Here is a 20,442-nt window from a genome sequence, read left to right as displayed (position 1 = left end):
TGGTGGTTCCTACAGTCTTGAGTATAATCTCTAATAGTGGAAAGGCTGGAGAGCGTGAGGCAGCAAATAGAGAAGAATGTAAAGAACTGTCAGGTATCCTGTCCCTATAAAATCCCAGTCTACATATCTGACATTATCTCTTACCTCCTGCCTCATTTTGGGCCAGGCTATGATAGAGGAAATTACATAGCTCTATGCTAGTAACTCCTCAGTTCAGCATCAAGTCAGATTTTGCTGCTCGTCTCTGAACTTTCATCATAGTTCTTAGATCATTGCCTCGTTCAAAAACCAAGCCCTCACCTTATCTCCCAGTCCAATAGCTGGGCTTTTGTCCTGTTTCCTGAGCCCTTGTCTTGGCACCCTGCTTAACCTTCTCTTACCACTATCTCACAAACTAGAGGCTGGCTTGGTAACATTAGGCCCTGCAGCTGCATCCCCTTTACTTCCTATCAGAACACCCTGACTGGCATTGACTATTTTCAGGCTTAGACTTGTTTGCTACTCCCAGGCATCCCCAACGTGTATACAGTCTGCCTATAAACACATCTTAATGCTGGCCCTGTGTGGAAACATTTCTACATTACACTCCAAACCCTGCAGAGGATAGCAAATATCGCAAGGGTGCCTTCCCTTCATCAGTATTGGCAGGCATTGCTTGCTAATAGGGCATTCTTTCCTGCTGAGATTGAACACACTTCACCATTATTCTCAATCTAGCACCCAGACAGCATTAAAAATCAAGGTACCAAAGAAGTTGAAATATATTTACATCTAGAACATTCTAAGATATTGGCCCATCCAACAAATGAGGAGAATGGAACATATCAGGTGGTGTGAGGCCAATCCTAATTTTTTTCCGAGATTTTAAGGGATTTGTTAACTGTTTCCTTTCCCATTGCTCACTGATATTTTCTACTTGTTTTTTCCCTCTCCTCCCTTGGCCTTGGTAAAATAAGCAAATAAATGAATGAATGAAATATTAATCTTTACTATCCTAGCTTCCCAAAACCAAAGCAAGCGCATATCCTGTTGCAAATTTTCCAAGTGTACTTATCACTATTATGAACAGCCTGGTGTCTTTTAAAACTAATTATTATATTTATCATATTTATTCATTTTACCAACAAATTATTGGAAAGGCTCTAGTCTCATTAGGTCTTGGTCATAAGAAAAACTGAAGAAAGATTCAGCTACACTCTGGGAAAGTCAGAAAGAGAAGTATAGTAGTTATGCTAAGCTAACTCAAATAACTGTCTTTGTCACAGGAGTGGGATAGGATCTTTAGATTAAGGAATAAGATAGGACTTCTCAGGATGGTAGCAGAGAAGTCTGGTAAGGATCGGGGTATATTCAAATCACCAGCGCTAGGAAGGAGGGGTATTACTTATAAGAGTAAAAGAAAAAGACTGAGGGGCTCTGTGGATACTAGGCAGTCTTTGACTTCTATTCAGAATATAATTGAATAATTTGTACCTGTGATTTTAAATCTTAAATTTCCAAATAGTATTGGAATATTTAAGATAATTTATGGTACAGCCTATTTATAAATTTAATTGGTTATATTTGTGCATTAATTAGGAAGGTTTTGTTAATTGAGACATCCAAAGTATTTAAAAGGAAACAGAATATATAAAATTTATTAACCATTTCAAATGTTTGAAGATATTTTATTTAGCTGAGTTTTATAAATGGAAATGGACATTTTTCAAAGGTTTTTCAAAGTGATTGTTAGTATCTGCTAGACTTATAGAGTTAATTGAATGAACAGAAAAGCCTAAAGAAGGTCTCAATTTTTAAAATTATAGCACTATAAAACTGAATGCCAGTTTCTAAAACCAAAAATAAATCCCCAAATAGTCTTTCCTGCAAGCAAAACCATTCTTCCAGACAACAAAAAATTCACATCAACATTTATGATTCTAATTTTAACACTGTGTATGATTAGTTCGATTAGACTTGTGATTTTTAAAATTAATTACTAACAGCTTAAACAGTGAAAATTTTATACAGATGTTATTCACTTTGCTTATTTATTTATTTACCCATAGGTGTTGATCCCAAATCATTTCATATCCAAAGGGAATTTCTGACAACTGCACGCAAATTGAGTTTTTGACAAAGGATAATTTCCTTATTACTTCAATATCAGAAACAGTTAATCTTCGTTTCTGATTAAATTCTTATAACTCGGTCTAAAACTTCTGTGCTAAAGGATCAACAGAGAATTGAATTTTGAGGATCACCTCAAAATTTTCCGAAGTAAATAAATTAATGAAATACCAAACACTTGAATCAAGTAGAACTCTTACTACAGAGACCTCTAATCAATTTTTCTACAATAAAAGTATTTTTGGAATGCAAATTAGTTGAGAATTTCCTAATCTTCTAAATTCTTCCCTTTAGATCCTTAGGTTTTCAAATATCTAGAAAATGAATTATGCATCAAGCTCTGAACTGATGTTCACGTTGTAGGGTATGAGCATGAGGTACTTAGGGAATTCATCAGATAAAAATTGCTGCAATCTCAATTCCATTGGCATAAATATATGAATGATATTTTAAAAATTACATTAACAAAAAAAAGTCCAGCTAATATTTATAAATTCAATGTTTAATAAATTTAGGTTAGATAATTTCTTTTGATTTTTGTCTGCTTCATAAACTACTTTGTGAAAATAAGTTATATCAATCTTTGTTTCAAAATTTTCCACAAAATTCAATTCCTTCTTTTTTTTTTTAAATAATAGAAGTGTATTTTATTTTGTTTTATTTTATTTTTAATTATACTTTAAGTTCTAGGGTACATGTGGATAACGTGCAGGTTTGTTACATATGTATACTTGTGCTATGTTGGCGTGCTGCACCCATCAACTCGTCAGCACCCATCAACTCGTCATTTACGTCAATTCCTTTTCACTGATTCAATATAAAATGAGTTTTTTAAAAAAAAACAATAAAATATTTTATGAATCAATAATTTTGAGTTCCTTCCTGCCACTGTGCTATTCTAAAGAGAAAGTTAGTAAGAAGGCTTTTGAGTCTGCAGCCTTGCTAAACTCAACAGATGATGCATAAACAAAATAGCTGTTTTCTATTCATTTCTAGTTGAAAGGGTCACGGAGTGGTTACATAATAGAGTTTTTTGTGGTCAGCTGATAACATTGGAAAAAGTAGTCAACTATTGGATACAGTGAATATGCATGAGAATGAAAAGTAACCAATTTTTTTCAGTTTTTTAAATTATGAAATATTTCAGTGTGTCAGAAAATTAAAGAGAGTATTATAGAAAATTACAAAGACTATTAAGCATTCTATTCCTCTCTCTCCATCTCTAGATGTTTCTAACCAGTTTCTAACCTTGAAACTGGTGTGTATTTGTTGTCCATATTTTTATATTTTGCTATGTAAGTATGTATGAATAAAAAATATATTGTACTGTTTATCACATTTAACATTTTTTACAAATCACAAATCACATCATACACTGAATCTTCTTTTGAAACTTTTTTTTACTCAATATTACAGTGTTATGGTATGTAACTGTAAATATATGCAATTTACTTCATTTTAACTATTGTAAATTATTTTACCATACAAATATATCCATTTATATATTCATTTCCTACTGATGGACAGATGGGTTGTTTCCAATTCTTCATTATTACAATGATACAGTGAACATTCTTGAATATACCTCCTTATATACACATGTAAGTCTATCTTTAAAGCACATATCGATAAGTGGAATTGTCAAATTATAGAGTAATAATATATTTAGGCAAAAAAAAGTGATGAAACTTCCATCCCAATAGCAGTGACGAAATTACATTCCTCTCCATTCACAAAAAATGTTACTACAAGTAAAAAATTTAAAGTATAAAATGATAGCTGATTATTATTTTAAATTTCATTTCACTGATTATTGAGGCTGAGCATCTTTTCTAATATTTATTGGTCATTTGAATTATTTAACCTTTGCATAAATATCTATTCATCCTTTGCCCATTTGGAGTTAATTCTTTTTCCTTGTTAATTTGTAGTCCCTGAATGCCACTCCTTTCTTAATTAAAAATCACGCAAAACATCTTTCCTAGTTTGTGGCTTGTAACTTATAAAGTACTTTATAGTGTCATGGATTTTACCTTTTTGTGTGGGATAAAGTGGAAAATCTTTATTTATAACCATGTATTGACAAGCCCATCCATTTCAACATTGATTTGCAATGCTACATCTTATATACTGAGTTCTCACAAATATGTGGGTTTGTTTCTGTGCTCTGTATCTATTTTAATAGTCTATTTGTTCTTCCCTGTACCAACATCATACTATTATAATGTACACAGATTAGAATTTATACTGATATCTAATAGGTTAAGTATACCCTCATTAATCTTATTCAAAATTTCTTGGCTATAAGTAGCCTATTATACTTCCACGACAATTTTGAGATCCGCTTGTCAAATTCACTATAATCTTGTGGGATTTTGACTAATTATATCTACATATCAACTTGGGGGGAAACAGTTTTACAATTCTAAATCTTCCATGTATTTGTCTTCTTTTATAACTTTGAATAAAGATGTATATTTTTCTCCATTAAAGCATTACATGTCATTTATTAGATGATTCTTAGGTGTGCAAAACTTTCTACTATTATTTTGAATGGAATTTTTTAAAAATTGTATTTCCTCATTGATTGTTACTGGGGTATAGGAATGTCATTGATTTGGGAGTATAAGTACCCTCACTGAACTCTATTTGTTCTAAATAATTTATTTGTATTTTCTCTTGTATTTTTAACGTAGCTAATCATATAACCTAGGGCAAATGTACTTGCTAAAAGTGCTGAAAGACTGTTCTTGTTTTGTTCCTAACTCTAAAGAAAATGTGACAAGCATTTTGCCTTAAGAATATTGACTGTAAATTTCTGGTAGATATTCTTTATCAGATTCCAGAATTTCCTTTCTGCTCATAGTTTACTAAGAATATTTCTGATTTACTAAGTTATATTTGTTTTTGCCTTGGCTGGCTATTGAGTTGTACCAAACACTTTTTCTCCATTTATTAGAATATTTTTTCCTCAACTAATAAGATGGTGAATTAAAAAATAGAATATCAAACCTTGACATTCTTGAGGTAATTCCAAATTGCTCATGAATCTTTAAATATAATATACCTATATTTGAGATAAATAAGAAAGATAAGTTTTAACAGACTGAAGTGAAAAGAGGAAATATCAGAAATAACATTACCTTTTTCTGATTGATTGAATGTGTTCTCCCTAAGATTCACAGGTTGAAATCCTTTTGCCTTTAGTAAAATTGTCAATTAAAAATACAAATTTAGGTCAGACACAGTGGCTCACGCCTGTAATCCCAGCACTTCGGGAGGTCGAGGCGGACGGATCATGAGGTCAAGAGATCGAGAACATCCTGGCCATCATGGTGAAACCCTACCTCTACTGAAAATACAAAAATTAGCTGGGCATGGTGGTGCACGCCTGTAGTCCCAGCTACTCAGGAGGCTGACGCAGGAGAATTGCTTGAACCCGGGAGGCGGAGGTAGCAGTGAGCCAATCGTACCACTGCACTCCAGCCTGGAGATAGAGCAAGACTCTGTCTCAACAAAAAATAAAAATTAAAATTAAAATTAAAAATAAATTGAAAAGAATATTTGCTGTATGTAGCTAGCCAGTTCTCCCAGTACCATTTATTAAATAGGGAATCTTTTCCCCATTGATTGTTTTTGTCAGGTTTGTCAAAGATCAGGTGGCTGTAGATGTGTGGTCTTAGAATTTCTGAGTTCTCTATTCTGTTCCATTGGTCTACGTGTCTGTTCTTGTACTAGCACCATGTTGTTTTGGTTACTGTCATCTTGTAATATAGTTTGAAGTCAGGTAGTGTGTTGTCTCCAGCTTTGTGGTTTTTTGTTGTTGTTGTTGTTGTTTTTTCCTTAAGATTCTCTTGGCTATACAGGCTCTTTTTTGGATAGTTTTTCCTAATTCTGTGAAGAAAGTCAATGGTAGTTTAATAGGAATAGCATTGAATCTATAAATTACTTTGGGAAGTATGGCCATTTTCATGATATTGATTCTTCCTATCCATGAGCATGGAATGTTTTTCTATTTGCTTGTTTCCCCTCTAATTTCCATGAGCAGTGGTTTGTAGATCTCCTTATAGAGGTCCCTCAGTTCCCTTGTTAGCTGTATTCCTGGGTGTTTTATTCTCTTTGTAGCAATTGTGAATGACAGTTCATTCATGATTTGGTTCGCTGCATGCCTGTTGTTGGTGTATAGAAATGCTAGTGATTTTTACACATTGACTTTGTATCCTGAGACTTTGCTGAAGTTGCTTATCAGCTTAAGAAACTTTTGGGCTGAGACAATGGGATTTTCTAGAAATAGGATCATGTCATCTGTAAACAAAGCTAATTTGACTTCCTTTCTTCCTATTTGGACATGCTTTATTTCTTTCTCTTGCCTGATTGCCCTGGCCAGAATTTCCAATACTATGCTGAATAAAAATGGTGAAAGAGGGCATCCTTGTCTTGTGCCAGTTTTCACGGGGAATGCTTCCAGATTTTGCCCATTCAGTATGATATTGGCTGTGGATCCCATCCTTATACCTTACACAAAAATTAACTCAAGATGGGTTAAGAACTTAAATGTAAAACCTCAAACCATAGAAACCCTGGAAGAAAATCTAGACAATACCACTCAGGACATACGCACAGGCAAAGACTTAATGAGGAAAACCCAAAAGCAATTGCATCAAAATAAAAAAATTAACAAAAGAGATCTAATTAAACTAAAGAGCTTCTGCACAGCAAAAGAAACTATCATCAGAATGAACAAATAACATCCAGAATGGGAATTTTGCAATCTATCCATCTGACAAAAGTCTAATATCCAGAATCCACAAGTAACTTAAACAAATATACAAGAAAAAAAACCACCCCATTAAAAAATGAGCAAAGAACATGAACAGGCACTTTTCAAAAGAAGACATTTATGCAGCCAACGAACATGAAAAAAAAGCTCAACATCACTGATCATTAGAGAAATGCAAATCAAAACCACAATTAGGTACCATCTCACGCCAGAAAAATAGCAATTAGTAAGAAGTCAATAAACAACATATGTTGGCTAGGCTGTGGAGAAATAGGAATGCTTTTACTCTGTTGGGTGGAGTGTAAATTAGTTCAACCATTGTGGAAGACAATGTGATGATTCCTCAAAGATCTAGAGGCAGAAATACTATTTTACCCAGCAATCCCATTATTGGGTATATGCCCAAAGGAATATAAATCATTCTGTTATAAAGATACATGCATGCTTATGTTTGTTGCAGCACTATTCACAAGAGCAAAGACATGGAATCAACCCAAATGCCCATTAGTGATAAACTGGACAAAGAAAATGTGGTACATATACACCATAGAATACTATGTAGCTATAAAGGAATGAGATAATGTCCTTTGCAGGGACATGGATGGAACTGGAAGCCGTTACCCTCTGCAAAATAACACAGGAACAGAAATCCAAACACCACATGTTCTCACTTATAAGTGGGAGCTGAATGATGGGAACACATGGACACATAACGGGGAATAATACACACTGGAGCCTGTTGAAGGGGATGAGGGGAGGGAGAGCATCAAGAAGGATAGCTAATGGATCCTGGGCTTAATACCTAGGCACTGGGTTGATCTGTGCAGCAAACCATGGCACTCCTATGTAACAAACCTGTACCTCCTGCACATGTACCCCAGAACTTAAAAGTTGATGGAAAGAAAAATAAAGAAAAAAATAAATAAAACGCATCTAAAAATGATTCATTCTAGGATCTTAATGTTACCTTGATAGTAAAAGGTATGATTACTATAAAATTATTCATAATTTGAAATTACTCATAATTGCTCATGATTTGTTAATATTTTACTTAAATTACTCATAATTGCTCATGATTTGTTAATATTTTACTTAGAATTTTTGCATCCATTCCATGAGCATTTACAATTCAATGATTTATAATTTTCCTTTCATAAGTTATTCTTATCTGCTTTAGGTGTCTAGGTTACACTAGACTCAAAGTGAATTTCTATGTTTTCACCATTTCTCTATTTTCTGGAAGTTTATTTAAGGCAGGGATTCTAAATTCCTTGACAATGTAGTAAAATTTGACAATAAAACCACTCAGGAATAGTCTTTTTTAAAGGAAATTTTTTAACTACCAACTTTATTTCTTTAATGGTGATGGGTCGATTTGAATTTTCTACACATTCTTGACCAATTTAGGTAATACACATGATTCCAGAAAATTGTTTTTTTTTAGTATGGTTTTTATAAATATTGACTTCATCTTCAGTTATGCTTTCTCCTTTCCAAAATTACTAAATTAACTTATTTGTTCTTCCTCTCTTTTACATTAATTAAATTTACCAAGGCTTTATCTATTAATATTTTCAAAGAACCAACTTTTGGTTGGACTAATCTTTTCTAGGATTATTTTGTTTTTTAGTTCATTAATTTATGCCCTTAACTTCATTATTCCATTCCATCTGCTTTCTTTGGGTTTAGTCTGTAACTTTTTACCAACTTAAGTTGAATGCCTGGCTCACAAATTTTCTTTCTCTATTATTTTCAAGTATGTGAGTTTAAAACTTAAAAAACAAAGTTACCTTACGTGTATCATTCAAGTAATGAAATTCAGTTTTGGTCATAGAGTTGTAAATATTTCATAATTTTCATTCTAATTTCTTCTTTTGATGCCTGATTTTAATTTTCCAACTAAATGGGCTTTTAAGTATGTTTTTTGTTATTGTTATGAATTCTGTTGCTTTTTGGTCCACAATAAATATTTTTTGCTATTTACTGAAAAACCAATTTTATTTATTTATTTATTTATTTATTTATTTATTTATTTATTGAGACAGTCTTGCTCTGTCACCCAGGCTGGAGTACAGTGGCGTGATCTTGGCTCACTGCAATCTCTGCCACCTGGGTTCAAGTGATTCTTCTGCATCAGCCTCCCAAGTAGCTGGGATTACAGGCACATGCCACCACATCCAGTCAATTTATTTTTTTTATTTTTATTTTTTATTTTTTGTATTTTTAGTAGACACAGGGTTTCACCATCTTGGCCAGGTTGGTCTTGAACTCCTGACCTCATGATCCACCCACCTTGATCTCCCAAAGTGCTAGGATTACAGGTGTAAGCCACCACGCCCAGTCAAAACTGATTTTTATCTAGTTTATGGTCAGTTTTTGATACATGGTACAAATGTCTCACGTGTGCTTGAAAAGCATGTATATTCATTGTTCACTGGGTACAAAGTCCATTATATCAAGTTTGCTAATTGTTTTGGTAAACAGCTTTACTAACTCTTAGAATACATGATCTGTCAGTTTCTGAAAGAAGTGAAAACTCCCATTGTAACTGTTGATTTGTCAATTTATCCTGTCTTCAATTCTGATTGTTTCTCTCATACAGTGCTCCTTCTTAGGTATAAATGGCCAAGGAATATTAGATCTACTAAATGAATTTTTTGTTATCCCCAATCATGCTTTTGGCCTTGAAGTATATTAATAATAATATATTTCTTCCCTTTTGGTATTTGCCTGTTCTTCTTACATCTTCACCTCTGATCTTTCTTACTATCTTTTAAATGTGACTCTTGTAGCACCATATAATTGGTCTTTGTCTTTTAAAATCTTAATCAGAATCTCTAACTTTTATCTGGAAAGTTTAATCTTGTGTAATATTTGTGCTCACTTCTAACATTATTTCATGTTTACTCTTTATTTTTCTTTCATTTCTACCTATGTTGTGTTGACAGGTATAACATTCCTATTTGCTTATTTCTACCACCTCTGGATTTATTTCCTTTTTTATTTGTAGTTAACCAAAATTTACACACACATACTTGAACTAATGAAGTCTAAAATTATTCAATACTTCTATTCTCTTCTTAAACAACAGAAGAATCTAAGAATGCATTAATCTCTTTTTCCAGTTTCTGTAAGTTTTTAGTTTCACCCTGTTGTTAAATACTTCCCTATATTGGTATTCATTTTTATTACTTTATTTTTCACAATACATTTAAATTTAACAATATATTTGCCTACTTCCTTTCTCACCATAGTTTGCTGCATGCTAGTCTTTTTCTCTGCATTCAGTCTCCTGCTTGCTGAAATATATCCTTTAGTAGTTTTCAGTAGTGCTGAAAAAACTACTAAATGTAGTAAGCTCAGTCTTTAGCTGAAATGTATTCTGATAGGCAAAGACTTCTGGCATTGATAGTTATTTTCTCTCAGCACTGTTGTAGGAAGTCAGGAACCCTGAATGGAGGGACCAGCTGGAGCCAAGGCAGAAGAACATAAATTCATGGACATTTATCAGTTCCCAAAATTAATACTTTCATAATTTCTTATACCTGTCTTTATTGCAATCTCTGAACATAAATTGTGAAGATTTCATGGACATTTATCACTTCCCAAATAATACTCTTACAATTTCTTTAAAGTAATAATAATAATAATTTCTTATGCCTGTCTTTACTTTAATCTCTTAATCCTGTTATTTTCATAAGCTGAGAATGTACGTCACCTCAGGACCACTACTGTACAAATTGATTGTAGAACATGTGTGTTTGAACAATATGAAATCTGATTATAAAACATGTGTGTTTGAACCATATGAAATCAGTGCACCCTGAAAAAGAACAGAATAGCGGCGATTTTCAGGGAACAAGGGAAGATAACCATGAGGTCTGACTGCCTGTGGGGTCAGGTAGAATACAGCCACATTTTTCTTCTTGCAGAAAGCCTATAAATGGATGTGCAAGTAGGAGAAATATTGCTGAATTCTTTTCCCAGCAAGGAATAATCCTGGGGAAGGAATACATTCCTGGGGGGAGGTCTATGAATGGCCCCTCTGGGAGTGTCTGTCTTATGCAGCTGAGATAAGGACTGAAATACGCCCTGGTCTCCTGCAGTACCCTCAGGCTTACTAGGATTGGGAAATTCCAGGCTGGTAAATTCTAGTCAGACTGGTTCTCTGCTCTTAACAGGAAAACCTGTTTCCTCATCAGTAATTCTAATTTTGCCTTGCTTTGTGATCTTATCGCCTTTTGAAGCATGTGATCCTTGTGACCTACTCCCTGTTTGCACACCCCCTCCCCTTTTAAAATCTCTAATAAAAACTTGCTGGTTTTGCGGCTTGGGGTCATCATCACGGTCCTATCAATATGTGATGTCACCCCCGGAGGCCCAGCTGTAACATTTCTCTCTTTGTACTCTTTCTCTTTATTTCTCAGACTGGCTGACACTTAGGGAAAACAAAAAAGAAACTACGTTGAAATATTGGGGGCTGGTTCCCCCAATACAACAGTTTCAGGATACTATCCAATCCTGGAATCTACTACTCCTGATGTAAAGTTGTCAGCTTGATATTTTTTCTCTTGTATCTTTTTCCATTATAAGTTTTTCTCTTTGTCTTTAATGCTGTGCAGTATCATCACAATGTATGTAGGTGCTGATTTATCTTTATTTGTCCTACTTGGGAACTGATATACTTCTTCAATATGTAGACACATGTCTTTCTGCTTTCTGTTCTGGAACACTCCTAACCATTGCCTCTTTGAACAATTAATCTCTCTCAGTCTCTTTTTCTCTTCTTAAATTCCTATTAGACATATGTTGGACTTTCTTATCTTACTCTACATGTCTATTAACAACCCTTTCAGGTTTTCTATCTCTTCACTTTGCTATGCTGCATCCCAGGCTATTTCCCCTCCACTTTATTCTCTCTTCAATAGTCTAATTTACTAATTAAGTGTTTATTGAATTGTGTTCGATGGTTTGTCCATTTGTTTTCTTTCATTGACTATATTCCTCAATTCAAAAAGTTCTGTTTGTTTGATTTTTCTTTCAGATCAGTTCCTTTTCTCCTCTATCCTAGTCATCCAGTTTTTAATTCCTCCTAAGTTTTAATAATCTTAAACATACTTATTTGATAGTCTCAAATTGTTCTATTATTTTGAGTTCTTGAAGTTCTATTTCTTCAAAATGTCGTATCTGCCAAAGCTCTCGTATGGTTTTTTTTTTTTTTCCTAAATATGGTTTATTACTTTGTACAATGACCAAATATTCAGATGAGATATTTAGTCTCCTGATCTTGTAAAAGTGTTTGCCACAGATTGGTTTTCAGGGTTGGTGTTTTCTACTAAGCCTCCAAGTAATTATATGATCCTGGATATGTTTTTTACGTTAACTTAGTACTTTTTGGTTACTACCTTTACAGACAGCATCAACATGGGCCCTCACACCCGCACCTGAGCAATGTGGGGCATTTGATTCCTCATGGTGACAGTTTATTTCCCATCCCAAGTTCCAGGGAGATGGTAAGCTTTCTCATCATTTCTCTGGGCTTGTGGGCAAACACTTTTTAGTCTATGGGAACAGGGAGCACTTCCAGACTCTCTTATTCATGCAGGAATCTTAATTATAACCTCTCCACCTCACATATGCCTGCAGCCACATCCATTGTCCCCAAACAGATACTAAAATCCAGCAGGAGACCACTAAGCTCTATTCCTATTCAAAAGCCTCTTTGGTAGCCATGATATCATTATCATTCTCCTTATTCTGGAATTGCTTTTTAACTTCGTTTCTTCTTCTTTTTTAGTATTAGCTCTATTGAGATATAATTCAGATATCACATAATTCACCTATTTAAAGTGTACAATTCAATGGTTTCTAGTATATTCACAGAGTTGTGCAACCATCATTGCAAGCAATTTTAGAACATTTTTCTTACCTAAAAAAGATCCCCTGTACCCACTAGCAGTCACCCTCCATTTCTACCCCCAAGTCTATCTGGCTTCAGGCTACTACCAATCTGCTTTCTAGCTCCATGGATTTGCCCTATTTTGGACATTTCATGTAAATAGAGCCAAACAATATGTGGTCCTATGTATCTGGCTTCTTTCACTTAACATATTTTCAGGGTTCATCCACGTTGTAACATGTATCAGTACTTCATTTCTTTTTGTTGCTAAATAACATTTCACTGTATGGATAAAACACATTTTATTTATCTGTTGAGTAGTTGATAGTCCTTTGAGTTGTTTCCACTTTTTCTTATTCCACTTAGCAAAATATGAATAATATTGCTAAGAACATTCACGTAGAAGTTTTTGTGTAGACATGTTTTTGTTTCCCTTGGATAGATTCCTAGGAGCAGAACTGTAACCCTAGTCCTATTTCATTTCTGATACCTCTGATATTCTCTTTGAGTATGGATAGAATTAAAAATTACTTATTATATTTTATTCAGAATTTCCAGGTTGAGTAATGTATGGGAAGGACATCTAGCTCATTCTATTTTGTTCGTGTATATCACTAGATTTTCTATGGCCTTTCACACATTTAAAAAATATTTGTGGCTGGGAATGGTGGCTCACGCCTGTAATCCCAGCACTTTGGGAGGCCAAGGAAGGAGGATCATGAGGTCAGGAGATCGAGACCATCTTGGCTAACATGATGAAACACCATCTCTACTAAAAATGTAAAAAAAAAAAAAATTAGCTGGGCGTGGTGGCAGGTGGTTGTAGTCTCAGCTACTTGGGAGGCTGAGGCAGGAGAATGGCGTGAACCCAGGAGGCAGAGCTTGTAGTGAGCCGAGATCGCACCACTGCACTCCAGGCTGGGCGACAGAGCAAGACTCTGTCTCAAAAAAAAAAAAATTGTTTTACAAGAAATCCATGAAATTTCCCACTCCAAACAGCAGAGGAAATATAAAAAATCACACAAAAATTATTTCTTGTCAATACTGTCTTGAAAATCTATCTTAGGGCGATAATAAAATATGTGACAGAAATGCGTACCTTAATTTTTCTAACCTTTATTAAAAATGTTCTCATGTTTGTAGACTGAATTAGTAATAAATTGTAACTGAATTGCTAATAAACACTGCTAGCTTTCAATATTCTCATATGCTTTACATTTCTCCAGACTTTGATATTTTTAATTTCTTAGTTCAACTCTTATTGATTTATTTTTTCAATTTATTTTTATTTGTTTTGTTTTAAATAAAGGAAATTAAAAGTTGATTCAACTACCAGGGCATATTTAATAGTCTGCAGAATGCTTTGAAAGTCCAAAATTTTTATATTTAATAAGAGAGTCAATATTGTTATTTCCTATACTTATTCATTCTTCAAATAATAACTCTGAAGACAGTGAAGAGGAATTTCATTTTAGCTGGATACACACAAGAAGAACAAATTCAAGTTGCAACACAAGGAGCTTAATTTAACTACAAGAAAAACTGTCCACTAAACTGGGGGATTCCAGAGGGCAATAAATATTTTGCTAAACTGAAAATAACTTTAATTCTTTTTATCAAGAAATGAATGGACAACAAGCATAGTCACCATAAAAATAATTACTAGATCATATGAAAAGAGACTAAATCTTTGGGCTTACTGGAAATTGTTCTTAATCTTTTCTTACTATCCTTTTAAAATAGCTTCATGTAAATGTAATTCTGTAAGAAAATGCTATAAGCCAATGTTTTATAATCACTAACCAACTGGTATGAAAACAATTAGTACAGACTGAAAAAATGTTAGTTTTGTTGAATTTAGATACTGAGCAGAACTGTCAAAAATGAAAAGTTCCAATGTAAATTTTAGAGGCAGTAAGTGTAATAATGCTAAAGAGCCCTAGCTCAGAAGACATATGAACCAGCATTCAGATCCCAAACCCACTATTTATAATTATGTGACTTGAGTGACTTACACAATTTTCTCATTTATAAAATATCTCTGAAAATTATTGAATGTCTAAATAAGATAATATATTAATGGAATGAAGGTAGACCAAGATGGCTGAATAGAACCCTCCAGCAATTGTCATCCGTTTCACACAAACACCAAATTAACAACTATCTACATAAGAAAGCACCTTCCTAAGACCCAAAAACCAGGTGAGCAATCACAGTACCTGGTTTTAACATCATATGAAGGAAGGAGGTACTGAAGAGGGTAGGAAAGACAGTCTTGAATTGCCTGTACCACCTCTTCCCCATCCCCTAGTGGTGCTACATAGCTTGGAGAAAGAATCTGTGTGCTTGGGGGAGAAAGAGCACATTGATTGTGGTATTTTGCATTGGAATTCAGTGCTACCCTGTCACTGTGGAAAGCAACAGTGCCACATTCAGCTGATGCCCATGGAGGGAACATTTTGACTAGCCCTAGCTGGAGGGGAAGAATCATTCACCCCAGTGGTCAGAACCTGAATTCTAACTAGCCCCACCACCACAGGGTAAAGTGCTCTGGTGTTCTAAATAAACTCGAAAGGCTGTCTAGGCCACAGGAATACAATTCCTGGGCAAGTCCTGGTGCTATGCTCAGAATCAGTACACTTGGGGTGCATGTGACCCAGTCAGATACTAGCGCGGACAGCCAAGGCAGTGCTTGCACAGTCCCTTCCTCAACTCCAGGCAGCACAGCTTGCAGCTTTGGCAGAGATTCCTTCCACTGGAGGAAAGGAGAGGGGAGAGTAAAGAGGACTTTGTCTTATAATTTGGGTACCAGCTCAGCCAAAGTAAAATAAAGCACTAAGCAGATTGCTAAAGTCCTCAATTCCGGGGCTTAGCTCCTGGATGACATTTTGACACCCACCCTGGGCCAGAAGGGAACCCATTGCCCTGAAGCGAGATTCCTAGACCTAGCAGGATGAATCACAACCTGACTAAAGAACATTTGGGCCTTGAATAAACATAAGTGGTAGCCAGACGATAGTCACCACAAGCCTTGGACGAGACCCAGCACTGTGCTGGTTTCAGGTCTGACCCAATGCAGTCCCAGTGGTGGTGGTCATCCCTCTCCCAACTCCAGACAAATGAGCATGGTGAGAGAGATTCCATTTGTTTGAGGGAAAGTAAGTGAAGAGAGCAAGAGTCTCTCTCAAGGAGTCCAAGGAATTCTCCTGGATCTTACCCAAGACCACCAATGTGGTATCTCTATGAGTCTGCAAGAACCACAGCATTACAGGGCATGGAGTGTTCCCTAACGCAGGTATGGCTGCAGTAACCAGAATTAGATCACACACTCAATTCTCTTTGAATACTTGGAAAGGTTTCCCAAAAAGGACATGTACAAACCAGTCCAGGCAAGGAAGACTACAATAAATACTTAATTCTTCAATGCCCAGACACCAATGAACATTCACAGGCATCAAGACCATCCAGGAAAACATGACCTTACCAAACAATCAAATAAGGCATCAGTGACCAATCTCAGAGAGACAGAGATATATGACTGTATTAGTCCATTTTCACACTGTTGATAAAGACATACCTGAGACTAGGCAATTTACAAAAGAAAGAGGTATAATGGACTCACAGTTCCATGTGGCTGGGGAGGCCTCACAATCATGGCAGAAGGTGAAAGCACGTCTCACATGGTGGCAGGCAAAAGAAGAGAACTTGTGCAGGGAAACTCCCCTTTATAAAACCACTAGTTCTGTGAGACTTATTCACTATTAAAAGAATTGCATGGGAAAGATCCACCCCCATAATTAATTATCTCTCACCAGGTCTCTCCCATAATATGTGGGAATTAGGGGAGCTACAATTCAAGATGAGATTTGGGTGGGGACACAGCCAAACCATATCAGTGACCTTAAAGAAAGAGAATTGAAAACAGCTGTTTTGAGGAAGCTCAATGAAATTCAAGATAACACAGAGAAGGAATTCAGAATTCTATCAGATAAATGCAACAAAGAAATTGAAATAATTCTTAAAAATCAAGTCAAAATACTGGAGCTGAAAAATTTAATTGAAATACTGAAGAATACATCAGAGTCTGTCAACAGCAAAACTGATCACGCAAAAGAAAGAACTAGTGAGCTTGAAGACAGGCTATTTGAAAACACAGAGTCAGAGGAGACAAAAGAATAAAAGAATCAAAAAGAATAAAACATGCCTACAAGATCTAGAAAATGGCCTAAAAAGGGCAAATCTAACAGTAAATGGCCTTAAAGAGGAGGCAGAGAGAGATCAGGGTAGAAGATTTATTCGAAGGCATAATAACAGAGAACTTCCCAAACCTAGAGAAAGATATCAATATTCCAGTACAACAAAGTTACAGAACACCAGGCAAATTTAACTAAAAAAAGACAACCTCAAGACATCTGAGGTACCTAAAAGCAGAAAGAGAAAAGAAACAACATATAATGGAGCTTATTAGGTCTGGCAGCTGACTTCTGAGTGGAAACTTCACAGGCCAGTAGAGAGTAGCATGATACATTTAAAGTGCTAAAGGAAAAAGCTTTTATCCTAAAATAGAATAACCAGGAAAAATATCCTTGAAACATGAAGGAGAAATATAGACTTTTCCAGACAAACAAAAGTGGAGGGATTTAATAAATGTCACACTTGTCCTACAAAGGAACAAAAAGGAATTTAAAAATTAATTTAAAAAATAAAAAAAATTAATGAGCAATAAGAAATATCTGAAGCCTCAAAATTCATTGTAATAATAAGTACACAGAATAAGACAGAATATCATAATTTTTTTGGGGTATGTAAACTACTTATAACAAGTATAAAGACTAAAAGATGACTGAACAAAAATAAAAATTACAACAACTTTTCAAGACAGATAATACAATAAGATATAAACAGTAACAACAAAAAGTGAAAAAGTGGGTAGACAAAGAGTGTAGAGTTTTTATTAGTTTTCTCTTTGTTTGCTTATGCAATAAGTATTAAGTTGTCATCAGTTTAAAATAATGAGTTACAAGGCATTATATGCAAGCCTCATGGTAACCTCAAACCAAAAAATTCAAATATACAGCAAATGAAAAGCAAGAAATAAAAACACACCACCTGAGAAAATCACCTTCACTAAAGGAAGACAGACAGTAAGGCAAGAAGGAAGACCATAAAACAACCCCAAAACAAACAACAAAATGGCAAGAGTTATTCCTTACTCAACAGTAACATGGAATGTAAATAGTCTAAACTTTCCAATCAAAAGACAGAGTAGCAAAATGGATTTTAAAGAATGAGACTCAATGATCTGTTTTCTACAAGAAACACACTTCACATATGAAGATACACAGACTGAAAATAAAGGGACAGAAAAAAATATTCCATGCCAAATGAAACAAACAAACAAAAGAAAAATCAGGAGTCACTATACTTATATCACACAAAATAGATTTCAAGACAAAAACTGTAAGAAGAGACAAAGATTGCTATACAATGATAAAGGGGTCAATTCAGCAACAGCATATAATGATTTTAAATATATATGCACCCAAAACTAGAGCACCCAAATATATAAAGCAAATATTTTTAGAGCAAAAGAGAGACACAGACCCCAATACAATAATAGCTGGAGACTTCAACATTGGACAGATCACTCAGACAGAAAATCAACAAAGAAATGCTGGACTTGGTCGGGTGCAGTGGCTCACACCTGTAAACCCAGCACTTTGGGAGGCTGAGATGGGCGGATCACCTGAGGTTGGGAGTTCGAGACCAGTCTGACCAACATGGAGAAACCCCATCTCTACTAAAAATACAAAAATGAGCCAGGCATGGTGGCGCATGCCTGTAATCCCAGCTACTCGGGAGGCGGAGGCAGGAGAATCATTTGAACCTGGAAGGCGGAGGTTATGGTGAGCCAAGATTGCGCCATTGCATTCCAACCTGGTCAATAAGAGCGAAATTTCATCTCAAAAAGAAAGAAGAAGAAGGAGGGAGAAGGAGGGAGAAGGAGGGAGAAGGAGGGAGAAGGAGGGAGAAGGAGGGAGAAGAAGAAGAAGAAGAAGAAGAAGAAGAAGAAGAAGGAGGAGGAGGAGGAGGAGGAGGAGGAGGAGGAGGAGGAGGAGGAGGAAAAGAAAAGAAAAAAGGAAAAAAGAAATGTTGGACTTAATCTGCGCTACAGACCAAATGGACCTCACAGATATTTACAGAACATGTGATCCAACGGCTGCAGAATACACATTCTTCTCCTCAGCACATGGATCATTCACAAGGAGAGACCATATATTAGGCCACAAAAAATGTCTTTAAAAATTCAAAAAAAAAAAAAAGAAAGAAAGAAAGAAATGATGTCAAGTATCTTCTCTGACCACAATGGAATAAAACTAGAAATCAATAACTAGAGGAATTTTGGAAACTACACAAATACATGGAAATTAAACAATAGGCTCTTGAATGACCAGTAAGTCAATGAAGAAATTAAGAAGAAAACTGAAAAATTTCTTGAATCAAATGAAAATGGAAACACACCAAAACCTATAGGATACAGCGAAAGCAGTATAAAAGAAAAGTCTATAGCAATAAGAGCCTACATCAAAAAAGTAGAAAAACTTCAAACAACCTAACAATGTATTTTGGAGAACTAGAAATGCAGGAGCAAACCAAACCCAAAATTAGTACAAGAAAAGAGATAATAAATATCAGAGCAGAAACAAATGAAATTTAAATTAAAACATGCAAAGGATAGGCTGGGCACGGTGGCTCACGCATATAATCCCAGCACTTCGGGAGGGCGAGGCCAGCAGATCACAAGGTCAGGAGATTGAGATCATCCTGGCCAATATGGTGAAACTCCATCTCTACTAAAAATAAAAAAAATTAGCCAGGCATGGTGGTGTGTGCCTGTAGTCCCAGCTACTCGGGAGGCTGAGGCTGAAGAATAGCTTGAACCTGGAAGGCAGAGGTTGCAGTGAGCCAAGATCATACCACTGCACTCCAGCCTGGGCAACACAGCAAGACTCTGTCTCAGAAAAAAAAAAAAAAAAAAAAACTACAAAAATTAGCTGAGTGTGGTGGCACGTGCCTGTAATCCCAGCTACTCGGGAGGCAGAGGCAGGAGAATTGCTTGAACCCAGGAGGCAGAGACTGCAGTGAGCAGAGATCACGCACTGCACTCCAGTCTGGCGACAGAGTGAGACTCCATCTCAAAAAAAAAAAAAAAATGCAAAAGATTAATGAAATGAAAAGTTAGTTTTTTGCAAAAATAAAATTGACAAACCTTTACCCCAACTAAGAAAAAAGGAAGATTCAAATAAATAAAATCAGAGATGAAAAGGGAGACATTAGAACTGTTACCACAGAAATACAAAGGATCATTAGACGCTACCATGAGGAACTATATGCCAATATACTGGAACACCAAGAAGAAATGGAGAAATTCTTAAACACACACAACCTCCCAAGATTGAACTATGAAGAAATACAAAATGTGAACAAACCAATAACAAGTAACGAGATTGACACCATAATAAAAAGTCTTCAGCAAAGAAAAGTCTGGGCCCTGATAGCTTGCCTGCTGAATTTGACCAAAAATTTAGAGAAGAACTAATACCAATCCTACTGAAACCATTCTGAAAAATAGAGGAGGAGGGAATATTTCCAA

At 35.3% G+C, this 20,442-nt stretch overlaps 1 protein-coding gene across 2 annotated transcripts in view; it reads right to left on the bottom strand.

Moving 5' to 3' along the window:
- LOC105491729 (von Willebrand factor A domain containing 8) overlaps positions 1 to 20,442 on the bottom strand; it is a 436,474-nt gene that overhangs the window by 219,151 nt on the left and 196,881 nt on the right. The window lies entirely within an intron of this gene.

Source organism: Macaca nemestrina, chromosome 16, assembly GCF_043159975.1.
Source record: "Macaca nemestrina isolate mMacNem1 chromosome 16, mMacNem.hap1, whole genome shotgun sequence".
In the NCBI taxonomy this organism is placed as follows: Eukaryota; Metazoa; Chordata; class Mammalia; order Primates; family Cercopithecidae; genus Macaca; species Macaca nemestrina.
The sequence above is the reverse complement of the archived record's forward strand: the minus strand, read 5'-3'. Positions and strand labels throughout refer to the sequence as shown.